Raw genomic sequence first — 13,848 nt, forward strand, 5'->3', positions numbered from 1 at the left:
CATCTGATCTTTGACAAAGGCAGCAAGCCAATGCACTGGGGAAGAGACTTTTTCTTCAGCAAATGGTGCTGGGATAACTGGATATCCATATGCAGGAGAATGAAACTAGACCCATACCTCTCACCATATACTAAAATCAACTCAAAATGGATTAAAGAATTAAATATACATCCTGAAATAATAAAACTTCTTAAAGAAAACATAGGGGAAACACTTCAAGAAGTAGGACTGGGCACAGACTTCGTAATTATGACCCCAAAAGCATGGGCAACCAAAGGAAAAATAAACAAATGGGATTATATCAAACTAAAAAGCTTCTGCACAGCAAAATAAATAATTAACAGAGTTAAAAGACCAACAGAGTGGGAGAAAATATTTTCAAAATATACATCTGAGAAAAAATTAATATCCAAAATATACAAGGGGAACTGAAACAACTTTACAAGAAAAAACCAATAACCCAATTAAAAAATGGGCAAAGGAGCTAAATAGGCATTTCTCAAAGGAAGAGATACAAATGGCCAGCAGACATATGAAAAAATGCTCAACATCACTCAGCTTTCAGGAAGTGCAAATCAAAACCACACTGAGATACCATCTCACCCCAGTTAAGATGATTAATATCCAAAAGACTGTGAATGATAAATGCTGGAGAGGTTGCAGAGAAAAAGGAACTCTCATACACTGTTGGTGGGACTGAAAAATGGTGCAGCCTCTATGGAAAATGGTATGGAGGTTCTTCAAACAATTGCAGATAGATGTACCATATGACCCAGCCATCCCACTGCTGGGAATATACCCAGAGGAATGCAAATCATCAAGTCGAAGGTATACCTGTTCCCCAATGTTCATTGCAGCACTCTTTACAATAGCTAAGAATTGGAACCAGCCCAAATGTCCATCATCAGATGAGTGGATACAGAAAATATGGTATAGCTACACAATGGAATATTACTCAGCTATAAAAACGAATGAAATACTGCCATTTGCAACAACATGGATGGACCTAGAGAGAATTATATTAAGTGAAATGCATCAGGCACAGAAAGAGAAATATCACATGTTCTCACTTATTTGTGGGAGCTAAAAACAAATAAATAAATACACAAATTAACCGGGGGGTGGGGGAAGGGAAGAAGACACAACAATCACAATTCCTTGAAGTTGATACAACAAGCGAACAGATATGAGGTTGTTGGGAGGGAGTGGGTAGTGGGAGGAGGGATGGAGGTTTCAGTAATTGGCCACAATAATCAACCACATTGTATATTGACAAAATAAAATTAAATTAAAAAATAAAAATAAAAAATAAAAAATAAAAAACAACTTAAGATATCTAAATACTTTTAAAATCAATAAAGGAGGAATTAGCTCTTTGTGAGTAGTGTATCTCAGCTTTAAAAAGTTACACCAAAATAATAAAACCATGGCTGATTCCTAGCAATCCTACTAAAGATAGGGAGTTTCTGAAGTAAGTACTGAATGACATAGGACTCAAGAAGAGCTCAGCAGTTTTTTATTCTATGTTTTTACAATGATGGTCCTATTTTCTCACACTAAATCAAAGATCTGCAGGCATCCGTCAAGTAACAAATTTTTAAGCAACTTTTCATACTTATTCACTTCGTATAATTTTTCTACAGTTCTGTAAAATAAAATAATTCTCACACATATAAAGTCATGTGTCAGTCATAGGAGTATGTTCTGAGAACTGTGTCTACGTTACGTATAGTCCATTGTTCTGACCGCGCTGGTATATGCAATCTGGCGTTGGCCAGGACTTCTTTATGCAGTGCGTGACTGTACTCACTTAAGGACACTTAAGATCTACTCTTCTAGCAAATTTCAAATAAACAATACAGTATTAATAACTATAGTCAGCATGCTGTACATTAGATCCCCATAACTTATTTATCTGATAACTGAAAGTTTGTATCCTTTGTCCAACACCTTCCCATTTTCCCCATGTTCTTGCTCCTGAAAACCACCATTCTACTCTCTGCTTCTATGAGTTTAGCTATTTTAGATTTCACATTTAAGTGAAATCATGTCATATTTGTCTTTCTGTGACTGGCTTATTTCTCTTAGCACAATTGTCCTCCAGTTTCATCCATGTTGTCACAAATGGTAGGATGTCCTTTTTTTAAAAGGCTGATTAAAATTCCGTAGTTTACACATCACATTTTATTTATCCATTCATCCATCAAAAGACACTTAGGTTCTTGCCATATCTTGGCTGTTGTGAACAATGCTGCAATGATTGAATAACAGAGTCACTATGAAAGGCCTCTGGACACTTTAAAGGGAATCCAACTTTTAAATGTTTACCATTATTGCTTTGTTTAGAATCACTGCAATTTTGGAAGTAAGAGGTTGACTTCCTGCTGAAGGGTCGCCAAATATATTCTCTTACTTCTCCCTTCCATTATGAGAAATCACAGAAGCCTCTTTCCTGTGCTACTTCTGACCAGTTTAAATTGCTCCTCTCCCCCAAATACAACCAGGTAGGCAGTGTAAGACAGGAATTAAACTATATAAAGGAGAACATAAAACCCAGCATTTTAACTCTCTACTGCCCACTGTGATTGATTTTGAAATATTTTTCTGTTAGTTCCCTTGAATGTGCTTCATCAAATGTCTTCACGCTGATTTATGACATCTGCTCTGTGGAACTTGCTGTCAGACAACCATTTACTTTAAGCTCTAAAGTATCCAAAGTCTATCTTGAAAATTATGTTGTAATTATTTAAAAAACATTTTTTTTTTGTATAGAGGATTTGAAATAGCTAAGCATATGCTAATTTTTTTCATATTTCACACGTTTAAATTTTTTGGTTCATATCAGGACTTGAAATAGATGTGTTGCTTTAAATATGTCTGTTTTTAAAGTGCATATGGATTTTCCAAAATTAGAGTTTGTAAGCAAGAAGTTATACCATATGTTCAAAATTAAGAGATCTAATTTATATTGGCTAGATCTTAGTGAAATGTAGATAATTAGAATCTCTTATTTCTCAGTAATTTGAGATTTCTGTGATGGTATTTGTAAAATGTTGATATATCTTTAGATAAAGGAGTCACTCTTTAAGAATACATTGTAACTATTTATGAACAGTTATAATTAAATTAAAACTGAAGCAGAAATTTTAAATTATCATAAGTTTCAGGCAGCAAAGGAGAGCTGAAAATAAGTGCTGCATTTTAAGATAAGTGTTGCTTTACCAAAGAAATGCGAAGATGGGAGAGAGAAGGGAGTTAGAGGTTCCAGTTATTTCACTCAGGGGTGCTCTGAGTTCACAAGGGTGTCTTGTAGTCAGACAGGTAACTGTATGTAGTGTGAAGAAGGAACAGCGTGAACAAAGAGAGAGTGGATTTTCACCCTTTACTTCCAAACCACAGGAAAGGAGGTGACTTTAAAATGCCAGGATGGAACAAAAGAGTCTCAGATGTGCAGGCTTCAATGACGAGAGTTTATAGTGCCTTAAAACACCCTTTGCTATTGCAATGGAAACAGCTTTTGAAGTAAAACTGTTTGACTTGATGGTTGAGTAGACAGCAGAATTTTTCTAGAGCAGTGAATGCATCTGTTGTGGCTGTAGCATTAATTTTCTGATGTCTCTGTCAATTAAGCAGAGCTAAATTAATATATTCACTGCATATTTGTTTGTTAATTTTTCTCTAATGAACAAAGATATTATTTGCTTCATAAGTTCTTTCTTCCTGATGTTTTGCAGGATATGATGCCACAATCAACCCAAATAATTAATTCCTTTAAAAAAAATCAAACTCCTAAGTAAAGCTTCGTTTTTTGTTCTCAGTATTTTTACATTAAAGAAGACAATTCTCAAGTCAGTGAAAGTGGGTTAAAGCATTTTATCAGAAATAACTATGTTACCTAGCTCACTAATAGAAGCATGTACAAGACTATTTTACAATCCCTGTCCTTTCCTTAAAAACTAGAACATTAAAAGATTCATATGTTGAATGCTAAAGCAGAGTAGAATGATATTCTTTTTCAAGAATTATTTAGAAGAGTGATCTTCAAAGTGTATGTACTAAACTCAAGATAATTTATTGGGTGAGGGTGAGGTGCAGGTCAGACATGATAGACATTTTATTAACATTATAGAGGTCACAAACTATGGCTTGTGCGCCAGATCTGGTCCACCAATGTTTTTATAAATAAAGGTTTGTTGGAACACAGCTGTGTCTATTGATTTACGTATTGTCTAAAGCTGCTTTCATACTATCATGGCAAGATTGAGTAATTATAACAGACACATGATTGTAATGCCTACAGTATTTACTAACTTGTGCTTTACAGAAAAAGTTTTCCAACTCCTAACCTAAAATAATGAGAAAAATTTTAAGCTTTGATGATTTATATGGGTAAACATTTTCTACTTTGTAGATCTGCATGCTAGACAGTCACAACTTAGGTAGATTTTATGTATGATTTCCTGGGAAAGTGTCAGGTCTCTCCAGCTTGGTGCAATGGACAGCAAGCCCCAGAAGGCTATTCCGTAATCCTGTTGCAGCTTGTGGCAATTTATGTGCCCAGTTAGCTAGACATGTGATATATCATTTTAACTATTTTTAATCAAGTAATCCTCATAAAAAAGCAAATGACTTTATGAAAAAAAAAAAAACTCTTGCAATATAATCTACATTGAATATAACACAACTGATATAAGTATAAGCAACAATAAGAAATAGCAGAGGTGACACAATACCTATGTCTAGTATGTCTGTTATCAGTCACAAACACAAATTTAAAAATTGATGACCTACTTGCATTTGACAAGAAGGCTATTTTTTTGAAATTATTAAAACTTTTCAAAATATAGTTTTATACTTACTTTCATTATGAATAAACCTACCCCTAAATTTACAGTCTTGCCTTGAGTTTTAACTAATAATTGTATCATGGCATCATAATTAGTAAGACATTTACAACACAGGGATTCGAAGACATATAAATGCTGTTTTCAGCATGATTTATGGAAATAGAGTACACAATATTATATTTAAATTTTCCTGAAGTAAATGATAAAATTCTCTTTTTAGGAATCTTAATAGAGGAAAATACTAAAAACCCAATTTAACTGGGAATACGTGTGTCCTTCCTGCTGCAGTAAATACTGAAAATAATATATGGAAAACAATAGAATGATGAATGGAAATTTCTTTGTTATTAAACACTATTAGAAAATGCATAGAAAACACCTCTGAAGATTTGAAAATTGAGAAACGAGCCAATTACACTATATTAGAGTTTTAGATTTAAAAATGTTCTCAGTTTATAGCATTTGTGTTCTAAATACGAAATATACAAAAATTGACACTTTGAGCCTTAAAGTAAATCAGAAAATTTATTCTTTACAGTGACTTCTTTAATAAAAGTATTAAATTATGGGAAACTATGGAGGTATAATAGCAATGGAGTATATATAGAAAAAACAATTGTGGTATGAGGTTGCAGTTATAACAACATCCACAGATAAACTATAATGACAAAGAAGACATAGACATATAGACGTGCGAGCGCGCGCGCGCGCGCACACACACGCACACACACACACACACACACACACACACACACACACACGTCTCTTTACAATAATGAGATGGAGAAAGGCCATAAAAATATTTTGTACTGTTCAGAGATTTTCAATTTACCTCATAGCAAAGTACTTTTAAAAAGTAACAAATTTCAAGATGCATTATGAATATTTGTTTTTGAAAAATACAAGTGAGATTCCTGGTTTGAATACGGTGATTGCAAAGTCTGCAATTAATCACCTCTTACCATCCTGATATCATTTGAGAGCAAAATGAAGGAGAAACAAAAACTCAAATTCTTATTAAACCCCAAATAACTAAGTGGCAATAAAAACTCCAAACCCTATGATAAGTGGAAGGACTGCTAAAAACAGTGAAGAGAATGAGAAAATGTGCATTTGGGAGGAAATGAGCAAGGATACAATGACTGGAGAGTTCAGATCAGCAAGTATTCTTCTCAAAGGGTGGATACCCCTTAATACGCCAACCCTAAATCCCTTGTCTTTGCATGGATGCATATGTTGGCAACGGAAGTTCTGCTGACCTGATTTTGTTCTACAAGCACAGGAGATGAGGCTGTACATTGAATCCGAGAGCAAACTATATTTGCAGGATGCTGTCTATCTCTCTGTGTAGCAAACTGGACACAGACAAATTGCTATGCAAAGTATGGCACAGCTGATAGTCTTCCTTATTTGAGGAGGATTAAAGACTAAACCAACCCACACCCCAAATCCTGGGGCAAGGTAATCCCAAGAAGAAGTTCCTTCCCCTTATGAACCTGTTGCAAAAACCTCTGGTCCAGGAAAAATGCATTTACTATAGAAATAAATGAAATAAAAAATGAAAAACTTCCATATTGGATAACAAACAAAGTTAATTTTTAACCTGAGACTTTTAAAACAATGTATTGAAAACAGTTGAAAATGACAGTCTTCTAGGTACCACAAACAAAAAAGAAAGAAGAGGCTAAAATCTTCACAATGGGCAGGTTGAATTCAGGCCAAAAATAAGTACGCAACCATCAAAATATAACATCAATATTGATAAAGCAAAAACAAGAAATAGGATGAGAAAAAAGTGAAAATATATTAATGTTAAAATACTTTATTAACTCATTTATCAGTTTATGATAGATTAAGGTAAAGATAGGTCATCTCAAGTAAATCTAATTAATGTGTGTGTGTATATATGTATAGATTCTGTGTGCTGCAAAGCAAAACAAAACACTACTCTTTTTAATATTTGTGGATCCTCACAAAAACTAATTATATATTACATCAAAAAGGAAAACCTATTAAGGCCAAGGTGGAAATGATACACACAAATTTTTCTGATCACAAAAATATTTACAAATTAATAACAAACTTAGAAAACACAAAAAGTTCCTGCCATCTGTAAATTGAAAGTTTCATTTTCCGCCGACCTTTGATCAAGGAGGAAATTTAAAATAAAAATTTCTATTACTGTCTTCTTTTTTCCCTCAGCTTTATTGAGGTATCATTGACAATTAAAAATTGTACATATTTAAAGTGTACCACTTGATGTTTCAGTACATGTGTATATTGTAAAATGACCCTCACAATGAAGCTAATTCACATATCCATCACCTCACAAAGTTACTTTTATTATTATTTTTGTGTGTGTGGTAAGAACACTTAGGATCTACCCTTTCAGCAAATTTCAAGTATACAGTACAGTATCGCAAATTATAGTAACGTTTCTATATATTAGATCTCCAAAAGTTGTTCATAGTGTGTAACTGAAACTTTGTACCCATAGGTCAACATCACCCCATTTCCCCGTCGCACAGCCCCTGGCAATCACTATTCTACTCTCTGCTTCTGAGTTTAACTATTTTATATTACACATATAAGTGACATCATACAATATTTGTCTTTCTGCATCTGGATTATTTCACTTAACGTAATGTCCTGGTTCATCCATGTTGTCACAAGTGGCAGGATTACCTTCTTTATTAAGGCTGATTAATATTCTATTATATGTATATTTACCACATTTTCTTTATCCATTCATCTGTCCATGAACATGTAGGTTATTTCTATACCTTGGCTATTGTGAATAATTCTCCAATGAACATGGGAGTGCAGGTATCCCTTTTAAATACTGATTTAATTTCCTTTGAATATATCCTCAGAAGTGGAATTGCTGGATCATATGGTAATTATATTTTTAATTTTCTGAGAAACCTCCATACTGTTTTTCATATTGGCTGTATCATTTTACAACCCCATCAATAATATACAAGGGTTCTCTTTTTTCCACATCCTCGCCAACACTCGCTATCTCTTTTTGATAGTAGTCATTTTAACAGGTGTGAAGTGATCTCTCATTGTAGTTTTGATTTGCATTTTCCTGATGATTAATGATTTGGGGCACCCTTTCAGATACCTGTTGGCCTTTTTCTATACTCATTGGCCATATCTTCTTTTGAGAAATGTATATTTAGATTCCTTGCTCATTTTTTAATTGGATTATTTGTGTTGTTGGGGTTTTTTTGTTGTTTGTTTTTGGTATTGAATTGCATGAGTTCTTTATATATTTTGGATTTTAACCCCTTGTCAATTATATGTTTGCAAGTATTTTTTCCCATTCTGTGTTTTCACTCTGTTGATTGTTTCCTTTGCTGTATAGAGATTTTTAGTTTGATACACTCTCACTTACTTATTTTTGCTTTTGTTGCTTCTGCTTTTGGTGTTATATCCAAATATTATTGCCCAGACCAATGTCAAGAAATTTTTTCTCTCTGTTTATTTCTAGTAGCCTTATAGTTTCAGATCTTCTGTTTAAACCTTCAATCCATTTGAGTTGATTTTTGTATGTGATGTGAGATAAGGGTCTAGTTTCATTCTTCTGCATGTGGATATCCAGTTTTCCCAACACCACTGATTGAGGAGACTGGCATCTCCCCATTATGTGTTTGGCAATCTTGTCAACGATCAGTTGCCCAAACATAATGAGTGAATTTATTTTGGGGCTCTCTATTCTGTTCCATTGAGCCATATATCTGTTTTCTGACAGTACCATACTGTTTTGATTACTATAGTTTTAAATACATTCTGAAATCAGGAAGTGTGATGCTCCCTCCCACTCTTGAGGAAAACAGTGCTTGGAAGACTGTTGGGTTCATAGGATTGAGAGTATTTTTTTAATAATGATATGTCTTCTGATTTTTTCTATAATGACCATATTCTGCTTTGTAATAATGTTAAACCTAAGGCTTTTAAAATAATGAGAAAGAGACTCCACAATAAAAAAATACAAAATACAAAATATTCATTTGGAAAAAAGGTAATAAAATTATTCTTTCAAATTATTGTCTATTAGAACTTATGGGATACAGTTAAAATAGTCCTTGGAAGAAAACTTATAACTTTAAATATGCTTAATGAATAAATAAGAAAAAATATAAAAGTCAATTTATTAAGCATTTAGTGTGGAAAATTTAAGAACAGGAAATAAAACAAGAGGAAACATTATTTTGGGAAAAATTATTTAGATGGATTCACAGGGGAATTCTAAAAATCTTTCAAGGAATAAAAATTCTAATGTCAGTAAATTGTAAGCTTTGGTGATACAAGGATATCTTTCAATTATTTTATTTAGCAGTATAACATCATTATAAAAACCCAACAGAGATTGCACAAAAAGAAAACTTCAGCCCAAACTCAGTTATGAATGTCAAGGCAAATATCTTAATTCAGTAGCAAACAGAATTCAGCAGCACATTCAATAATACCATATTTGCTTCCAGTACTCCATTTTCCCAGATGGCTCTTTTAGGGCCCAGTAAAATGAGAGGAAACCAAGAAAAAGTAAGGTATGAGATACTGGAAACAGGAGATTGAACACAAAAGAGAGGCAAATAAAATTCCCAGGATAATGGTGAGGAGAACTGCAGGATAACAACCTGCACAAAACACAGAAGACAACTAGCACAGGTTGGAACATACACCTTAAGTGACATATACGTATTAAGACTGTTACCACCAATAATCCTTTCACCTTTGTACTGTATTGTCAACCTGATAGTACTCAAGTGAGAGTCTTAGCTCTCCTTGGCCTGTTCAATTGCCGATAACATTATGCTCTCCCTCCTTACCCAGCTGCCTGGATAAGCTTAGGATGCCATGTCCTAGAGAATTGTTCAGGTGTGACCCACTTCTGAGAGCTGGAGATGGGCTGCACCGAGTTTAGAAGCATGAAACACAGAGTGGCACACCCTCTCCAAACATTTTCCTCCTGATTGGATAGAACTTCCCCACCAGATTCCCCTATGTGGTGAACCCTTTGCTTCCCATGGATCACTGCAGGCGTGCCTCCTGACATCCTGAGAATGGATTTTTGAACCCTCTAAGAAAAACTGAAGCCTGAGTGAAAGGTGACACTGTTCAGGTCACCTTTTCCTAAGCACCTTTAACTATCAATTACGATGCTGCCATTTTCTTACACAGCTAGTCTGTGCTTGCTACTCAGATTTCATATTAGTCACTTTTCACACTGATCAAGACATTTAATTAGTTTTTGAAAAAATAATTAAATATATGACTGAGAAATATATTAAATTTAGGATATATTTTAATCTAAATGCCACCACCATCCTTAATGGACAAATACTACATGCATTTCATTAAAGGTGCCCACTAACATGGCTGTTATTTAACAACGTTAGAGGTATTAGCCAACAAAATTAGACAAAAGAAAGAAATGAAAAGTATAATAACTGGCAAAGAGGAAATAAACTTATCACTGCCTTAAGTGATTTGGTATTTTAAGTGAAACATCTGAAACTTCTAAGAGACTCAACTGAACAACAATTACAGCTAGTGAAATAGTTCAGTAATCAATAGTAGAAAATCAATAGTAGAAAATCAATAGCTTTCATGTAGTAATATAGAAATATTCCAAAATTTTAGTCAAATAGAAAAAAAAAGAAATATGGTACAGAATATTTTATAGAGGATACTATCTTTTTTAAATTAAGTATATGTTTGGTGTGTGTGTGTGTGAAATAAGAATGGATATTTGTATTTATTTGATAGGTAAAAGAAACATGTGAATCACAAACAGGAAGTTAATAAAAATAAAACACATTTTGTCACACTTTCAACATACATAGTCAAAATCACTCATTCTGCAAATTTAAAAATCATATAATTATAATTTTTTTCTTGTTCCAAGAATTTATTATTATTATTTTTTATTACATATACATGTGGGGCACAACATTGATTTTCAATAATTGTGTAGAATGTGTGGTGGTTAGATCAATATAGTTAGCTTGTTCATCATTACAATACACAATCATTCTTTGTGTCCATTGACCAATTCCTCATTAGCCCCCTCCCGCTCCCCCTCCCCTCCTCTTTTCCACCGCTAGTTTTCTAAAAGTTTGATGTATTACTGTGATTGTTGTTTCTTTCTTTCTCTCTCTCTTTATTGTTCATTTGTTTATTTATGGATTCAGCTCCCAGTTATGAGTGAGAACATGTGGTATTTCTCTTTCTGTACCTGGGTTGTTTCACGTAGGATAATTTTCTCCAGGCTCATCCATGTTGTTGTAAATGGTAGAATTTCATTCTTTTTTATGGCTGAGTTGTATTCCATTGTGTATGTATACCACAATTTCCTTATCCAGTCATCCATTGATGGATATTTAGGTTGGTTCCATTGCCTAGCTATTGTAAATCGAGCTGCAATAAGCATGGGAGTGCAGGTACCCCTTCAACCTGATGTTTTCCAGTCCTCTGGATATATTCCCAGTAGTGGGATTGCTGGATCATATGGAAGTTCTAATTGTAGTTGTTTAAGGAACCTCCAAACTGTTCATCATAATGGTTGTACTAATTTTCAGTTCCACCAACAGTGCATGAGGGTTCCTCTCTCTCCACATTCTCACCAGCTTTTGTTATTCTCTGTCCTTTTATAATAGCCAGTCTGATTGGGGTGAGGTGATATCTCAGAGTGGTTTTGATTTGCATTTCCCTGATGATTAGTGATATTGAGCATTTTTTCATATACCTGTTTGCCATTTGTATGTCTTCCTTTGAGAAATGTCTATTCAGCTCCTTTGCCCATTTTTTAATTGGATTATTTGGGGTTTTTTGCTGTAAAGTAGTCTGAGCTCTTTGTATATTCTGGATAGTAATCCCTTGTCAGATACATGTTTTGCAAATATTTTCTACCATTCTGTAGGATGTCTTTTCACTCTAATGATTGTTTCCTTTGCTATACAGAAGGTTTTTAGTTTGATATAATCCCTTTTGTTTATTTTCTCTTTTATTGCCTGTGCTTCAGGGTTGTTATTCATAAAGTCATTGCCCAGTCCTAAATCCTGGAGCATTTCCCCTACATTTTCTTCTAGGAGTTTTAAAATTTCATGCCTTATATTTAGGTCTCTAATCCATTTTGAGTTGATTTTGGTATATGGTGACAGGTAAGGGTCTAGTTACATTCTTCTACATGTGGATGTCCAGTTTTCCCAGCACAATTTATTGAAGAGGCAGTCTTTTCCCCAGTGTGTTTTTGGTGCCTTTGTCAAAGATCAGTTGGCTGTACATATGTGGGTTGATTTCTGGTTCTCTATTCTGTTCCATTGGTCCACATGTCTATTTTTATGCCAGTACCATGCTGTTTTTGTTACTACAGATTTGTAATATACTTTGAAGTCAGGAAGAGTAATGCCTCCAGCTTTACTTTTTTTGCTCAGGATTGCTTTAACTATTTGGGGTCTTTTGTAATTCCATATGAATATTAGGATTGCTTTTTCTATTTCTGTGAAGAATGTCATTGGTATTTTGATGCGAATCACATTGAATCTGTAGATAGCTCTGGGATGTATGGACATTTTTACCGTATTGATTCTTTCAATCCATGAACAAGGAATGTCTTTCCATCTCTTAGTGTCTTCTTTAATTTCTTTCAGAAGTGATTTGTAGTTCTCATTGTAGAGATCTTTCATCTCTTTGGAGACTATTGTAAATGGGCTTGTTTTCTTGATCTGTTTTTCTTCTAGTTTGTTGTTGGAATATAAAAATGCTACTGATTTTTGTATGTTGACTTTGTATCCTGCAACCTTACTGAATTCATTTATCAGCTCTAAGAGTTTTTTGGTAGAGTTTTTTGGGTTTTAATCACACTTTCAACATATATAGAGTCAAAACTCCTCATTCTGCAAACTTAAAATTCCTATAATTATAATTTTTAACCTGCAGAAAATTTTCCAAATAAAGAGTTTCTTAAAGGTAAGTTTTGAACCCATTGCTTCAAAAAACAAACAAACAAAAAAATGGTACTTCTGATACAGCAAACACATTCAGCATAAATTTTGGAAAGCCCATCAATGGCTTAAAAATATATGATTTTGGAAAAATGAATTCAGCTTACATGAAAACATATCAATTTTTTACTGTTTTAAACACTGAATTTGCCTGTTATCTTAATGTCATCTTGAACAATGTGTATTATTTTATATAAATTTCTGTTTTGCACAAAGCCAGATATATTTACTTATTGCTTATTGAGCAGATAAAGAATAGAATACATTATTGAACTCATACAAATATTATATTACTTTGAAAATTCAAACATTAATGCATTAAATTGAAATATTAATCCTACTATGTTAGGCATTGTGCTTGACTCTGAGGTCATGACAGTGATAAAAAGTAGATTTCATGTCATAATGGTCACATCCTAAGGGATTTTACTCAATTTATTTTCTTACATATAAAATTTCAGAAATATAAGATACACTTATATATCTGCAAATTGTAGCCCTTTCCTTTTATAGATATATATACACAGGCCTTTTTTGCAACTTTTCTTTGTAGATTCAAGTCTTCTTCTCATCCTTATGGTTTCTTTGCTCCATTCACATAATTCACCATCTCGTTTAGTAGCTCCTATTTCCTCAGTCTTCCGCATTCATCTCCTTTCCATGTTAAACACTCACTGTAGTTAAGGCCTCCTTACCTCTCCTCTGTACAGTTAAACTCATCTATTTGCTGCACAGCCAGTTTCTCTCCAGGACAAAACACTGCCTGCTTGGAATTAAAGACCTCGTTCATTCTTCTCACACTCACTTCTTCTTGATTCCTTATCCATGCTAAAATCAATTTTATAACTTACTGGGCCATGAACTAAACCCAGTACTTTGTCTCTCTGCTCACATGTTAATTACCCTCTGTAATGCCCTCCCCTTTATTCCCTAATTTTTTCCAGACCAAATCGCAAGCATCCTTAAACTAATTTTCACTGCTACCT

General features: G+C 33.8%; 1 protein-coding gene across 18 annotated transcripts in view; it reads left to right on the forward strand.

Annotated features, from left to right (window-relative positions):
- The window catches only part of MLIP (muscular LMNA interacting protein), a 267,406-nt gene that overhangs the window by 215,853 nt on the left and 37,705 nt on the right, over positions 1–13,848 (forward strand). The gene's annotated exons all lie outside the window — the stretch shown is intronic.

This window comes from Cynocephalus volans, chromosome 5 (assembly GCF_027409185.1).
Source record: "Cynocephalus volans isolate mCynVol1 chromosome 5, mCynVol1.pri, whole genome shotgun sequence".
In the NCBI taxonomy this organism is placed as follows: Eukaryota; Metazoa; Chordata; class Mammalia; order Dermoptera; family Cynocephalidae; genus Cynocephalus; species Cynocephalus volans.